This window comes from Ambystoma mexicanum, chromosome 7p (genome assembly GCF_040938575.1).
Source record: "Ambystoma mexicanum isolate Mex_15411 chromosome 7p, UKY_AmexF1_1, whole genome shotgun sequence".
Taxonomy (NCBI): domain Eukaryota; kingdom Metazoa; phylum Chordata; class Amphibia; order Caudata; family Ambystomatidae; genus Ambystoma; species Ambystoma mexicanum.
The window spans coordinates 669,447,356-669,453,355 of NC_090939.1; positions in this window are offsets into that span (position 1 = coordinate 669,447,356).

A 6,000-nucleotide genomic window follows, 5' to 3' on the forward strand; every position below is an offset into this window, starting at 1 on the left:
ACTGACATGTTTACATCAGCTCATTTGCTTTTATTAATATTCTCTTTAACCTAACCAATGTAGTTGGTACTGGAGAAAGAACTGTTTTCTCTCAAGAAGTAGTAGATGGTGGTCAGAAGAATCAGTCGTTGAGTCGTTTGAAGCACCGTCACATAAGCTCTTCACTGTAGGGTCTGTTTTCCTACTTGTTGACCACCTACCAATTTAGGTTTCTTGTAACTGGGTGAACAACCACTCTTTAAAGTAGCTAGCCAGTACTAATACATTAAGAGCCAATTGCCTTTTGTAGGTCTGACCATTCAGTTATGTATTAAGAACTTGTATAGAGTTCAGCAGACTTGGTGGCTGTTCAGGTAAACGGGAAACTATGCCCCCTTTTCTTTTTTACATCTTCTGCCAGGCCTTGATGGATGTGGTGATCTGCAAAGGGGTGCTGCAGAGATGTAAAAACATAGAAGGACAACACCTGGCTCCCAGCTCATGCTGTACAGTGCTAATAAATCTGCAGTATCTAATCTTAAAAGAAGCAAATTAGCTCTGGGTGATGGTGTTGAAATTGTGGTTGCAAAGAGGGAGGGCTCATTGATGTAGAGTCCAGTGAACAATGCATAGAGATTTTTCTTCACTTCAGGAAGCCATTGGTGGGAGGTCAGAGCATTAAAGATTGTATCATAACACAGTAGTTTCAGTACCAAATGTGGAGTACTGGACTCTGGAGCATGCCGATGAGTAGCATATGAGGGGAACACTAAAGGTTGTTCCCACAGAAAATCCTGAAGGAGATAAGTATGTTGACAATGGCAAATTTATTAGGGAATGTCTTGTGTAGCAAAAGCTTTTCTTCAGGTTCTATAAATTGAGGTAACAAGTTGCTTGACTGATAGGAGGGGAATGTACAGATTGGTGTCAAAAGAACTTGAGGAAAGTGGATAGGGGAATGACACACTGGTTCACCACAGAGATTGAGCAGGACAATGTCAGAAAATGGTAGGTGCATTGGGGAACCAGTAGCATGGTCTGCCTAGCGCCCCTGCCCCCATGCAGATAACCCTGGACACAATCCGTGATTACATGAAAGGGCTGCTCAAGAACCTGGTGAAATCTTGATTTACAATCCCCAGAGGACCTATGGTGATGTCAAGCAAGTGGCAGTATTTAACGCTGGTGTACCTGGGGCTGCTTCTCCTGAGCAATATTCATTTTGCTGATTCCATCTTGTCAGGGGTGACATGGATCACACTTAATCCGATACCAAAAATATCGAGAACAAATGTGTACATTTGGAAATTACACTGTTAGTCAAGAAAACTAAATCTGACAGGATTGCGTCTCCTATAAAATGAGGAAGACACTCAATACGTGCCCACTTTCTTTCCAGCGACTTCTCAAAAAATACTTTTTCAATATTTTTGTATTGTATGCGGATTGAATCAAAGTGTTTCCATAGCTGTATGTTTTGTATTAAAATGTAAATTGTGAAATACATCGATGCAAGGCAGTCAAGCAGTATATGGTCATTATACAAAAAAACACAGCATCTTTTGCATCAACGTTTCTTCCAGGAGTCAAAATCAACACAGTTGCAAAAAAGTATGTCTGATTACATAACACATTTTTCCTTTTAAAATATTTTTTTCTTTGGTGTGCTTCCACTTCATATGTATTTCATGTACAATCATTTGATCCACAAGTGATGTGGATTTTCTGGCTATGCCAAGTCTCAATCCAAGATCCCATTGTAACTTAATTTATTTTGACATTAACCTTTTTAAAATAGTTGATTGGAAATCCCAATGTTCAATAGACTGGCAGCCAAATCTATAGCAAAGGTTTGTCCAGAGGGCAGGTGAAGAGCGGTTGTGCAAAGCTCATGTCGGGAAAGTGAGCTGGTTACATAGCAGGTAACACCTGGCAGAAGCGTGTGAGTTAGGATGTATGGATCGGTGCATTGCTTTTGATTGTGGGGGGACAGCGAACAGCCTGGCCTCTGTGTTCTCTCAATGATTGTCATGATGTGTTCATTAGGGAGTGCAACAGTGACTGTATATTCCGTCCAGTGGACAATACGTTGCATGGCAACGACTGTAGATGTATCTGTTGGTCAATAAAAAAAAATTAAAAAAAAAGTTACCAACTGGTAATTTTCTTTCAACTGGATGTTCCTCCAACGTATTCCTCATCTAGGACATGTAATGTCCACAGCTGCGCTGCTTCGGAATTTTTTTCGCACTCCGTCGATGGCGTCAGTTCGATGTCCCTCAAAGGCCTCCGTCGAGGGTGACGTCATCGGATGTTATAAGTAGCACGCACGGCGCCCGTAGCCTCAGTTCTTGTTTTTTTCCCCCTCACAATGTGTGGCACACGTGCCCATAATACAGCACTGACTGCACTTAGCCTTCTTGAAACAAAAGCTGCAATGGCATGGGAAATTCTCGAGGGGGGTAGGCTGGGAGGGCGATGAGGAATACGTTGGAGGACACAATCCATTCGAAGAACAAGTTACTTACCAACTGGTTATGTTCTTTTGACTGGATGTTCCTCCAACGTACTCCTCATCTATGACAGACTCCCAAAGCAGTATCCATAAGTGCAGTAGGGAGAAGAATTTAGACATGCCCAATTAAACGGCAGAGTAAAGCACTGCCTGACCAAAGGCGACATCCTGAGCATGGGAAGTATCCAGGGAATGCTGCTTAACAACCATGTGTATGGAAGACCACATTGCAGCATCACAGATGTTCTTAACTGGTACACACCTGCGGGGCTGTCGATGTAGCCATGCCCCTGGTGGAATGAGCCTGAAAGCCCTCAGGAGGGTCCTTACCAGCCAACCTGTAGCATTCTGAAATAGTGAGGATGATCCACCTACACAAGGTCTTCTTGGAAACAGCCTGGCCTAATAGGTGTCCAGTATACCCCACAAAGAGCTGGTCGTCCACTCTGACCTTGGATATTCTGGAAAGATAAAAGCGTGATGCCCTCCTAGGATCCAACCTATGGAGTCTCTCCTCATCCTTACTAGGATGCGGAGCAGGATAGAAGGCGGGGAGCACCACCTTCTGACTTAAATAAAATTCTGACACAACCTTGGGTAGAAAGGATGGACTTACTCGCAATACAACCCTGTCCTTGTGGAACAAAGTAAAGGGTGGCTTAGAAGAAAGTGCATGCAACTCGCTCACTCTAAGAGCAGAGGTAACTGCAACCAAGAAATGTCAACAATCTCGACAGACGAGTGCAAAGGTTGAAACTGAGCACACATCAGAAATGCCAAATTAAGCTCCCATACCGGCACCTAAAAAGGCGACGGCGGAAACACTTTTGTGAGCCCTTTCAGGAACTGAGTGATCAGTGGAATCTTAAAATAGGAGCATTTCTTGGAGGAGCACTTAAATATCGAAAGCGGTGCCAGGTAACCTATAATGGTTCTCACCTGAAGACCTCTGTGGGCCAAAAGAGAGTAAGAAGGAGAGAACCTCCGGAATTGAGCACTGAAAAGGATCAACATTCTTTGCCCTGCACCAGTCGCAAAGCTTAAGCCAACGGTACAGGGACTTTGTTGCTGGCTGCCAGGCCGAAAGCAACACCTCCATCACGTCATCCGGAAGGTCCCAATTTTTATATCTCAACCGTTCAGAAACCATGTGTGAAGTTTGAGAGTCTTGACCTCTGGATGGAGAACCTGACCTTCCTCTCGCAAGAGAAGGTCCTCTCGTTGGGGAAGACTTATTGGAGGACCGATGGACATGTTTAGAAGGTCCGGGTACCACGCTCTCCTGGCCCAATCCGGAGCAATGAGGATCATGCGGGTCCCGAACCATTGTAACCCGATCTATGCGATTATTGCGACGGCCGAAAATGCTGACTTTATTTTTAAACCCCTTAACACCACATACATATGCAGGTGAGAACCCCTGCAAGCCCCCCCCCCTCATATTAATATTCTATTCTATAACCCCATATATATATATATATATATATATATATATATACTGTAAGGGGGGGGGAGTTAGCATTTTCGGCAGTCGTATTTGTGAGGGTGACATTTCGGTATGATTCCGTCGTAACCTACTGAGAACATGAGGAATGACGGGGATCGGAGGAAACGCGTACAGAAGCGGGAACAACCTATCCATGATGAACGCTTCTCATAGGGCTCCTCTCTGAGGAAATTCCCTCGAGCAGTACCTTTCACACTTCATGTTGGCCCTGGTCGTCAACAGGTCCACCTGCAGGGTTCCCCAAAGGGCAAAGTTCTCTTGAAGGATTTCCTGAGCTAGTTCCCACTCGTGGGAGACTGCGCTCTGCCTGCTCAGAGCGTCCGCCGTCATGGTCTCCTCTCCGGTCAGATGAACTGCCGTTAGGGAGTTTCCTTCTTGAATTGCCCAGACCCAGAGCTGCATTGCCTTCTTGCACAGAGGGAGTGACCCTACACCACCTCTCTTGTTGAGGTAATGCATGGCTACCATGTTGTCTGTCATAATCGAGACATTCTTCTCTGTACAGACGGTAGGAAAGCTTTCAGTGCTACCCTGATTCCTCTCATCTCCAAAAGATTGATGTGTAGTTTGGACTCTGATGGAGACCAATGACCGCTGATGGGCAGATTGTTGGCATGAGCCCCCCACCCCGTTAGGGAAGCATCCATCACTACCGTTACCTCCGGCCACGGTTGCCAAAAAGGCTCCCCCTTCATGAGATTTTCCTCGCTGGCCCACCATAGAAGATCCTGGGAGACCCTGACGGGAACTGAAGGAGATCTGACATCTTGCCTGAGAACTGCGACCATTGAGTCCGGAGAGCCCACTGAAGGGATCGCATTCTCAGCCAGGCCTCTGGCACCAAAGAAATGCAGGAAGCCTTGAGGCTGAGCAACCTTAAGAATTCAAAAGTCGGAAGAGTCTGGGATTGTTGAAACTTGGAGACCATCTGGAGAATGTTTTGAGCCCTCACCTTGGGTGGCGAGAACATCCGCAAGGACGGGTCCAACACAGCCCCGATGTACTGGAGCTGTTTGTTACGCTCACCTGGCTTCTGCTGGGGCATTGGGGCGTGGTTGGAGCCCTCCCTCGAACTGGCTCCTCGAAATCGCCTTCCCCTTCTGGGAATGGTTGGACCCGCGGCTCTGGAGCTGGGTTTTGCCCCTGTAATTTTGTGATGACCAGCTCTCCGTCCTGCTTTCCTTAGCAGGGGCGCGTAGAATGGACCAGGTTACTTCACTGGTCCGTGGGGGTGTTGATCCAGACCAGCTGTGAACAATTCACGTAGAAGGTAAGTCTTTAGTATAAAATAAGTCTTTAGTATGATTATAGTTCGATTACAGTGTTTGTATTCCGTTTTAAAAGTAATTCTTGCAATGTCTTATTCCATTTCCATAGGTACAGGAGGAGAATCTGGATCGAAGAGGATCCGGGAGACCCTAGAGGCTGATAAAGTTCCAACAGGTAAGATAGTCTTTATAAGGGAGCTTTAGTCTCTTGTTTATGCGACCATGCGAATGCATGTGAGTCCTAACCTGTTTGTTCTTGTTTCCTCGTAGGTGCCTGCCAACGACGAAGAATGGTGTCCGGTTCCTCAATGAAGATTGCAGGAGGAAGTCTCTGACTCTGACTGTTTTGGAATGGAGGCAAGAAAAAGTCAGGCACAGGCTGAAACGAGTTGCAGATGAGAGGCGCGCTCCGCTGTGCAGTGACTGGAACACTCAGCTGTGATGCGGCTGGCAACAGGTAAGAAGTGCGCTGCACTCAGTGATTTAGCGATAGGTAAGATATGCGCACAGCGATGTTGAGGCTGGTAAAAGGCAGTAGGCGCATCCGGAGATGGAGCGGCTGTCAGCAGGTAAGACGCGTCTGCAGCGATGGAGTAGCTGAAGTGTTGACGCTCGCAGAGATGGGCAGAAGACTGCGGGTAAGAATCGTTCTCAGAAGAATCTTGAGGATGAGGCTGAGGAAATGCAGAGAGGCACCGGTGAGTACATCATAGAGCGTTATGCTGCTTGGA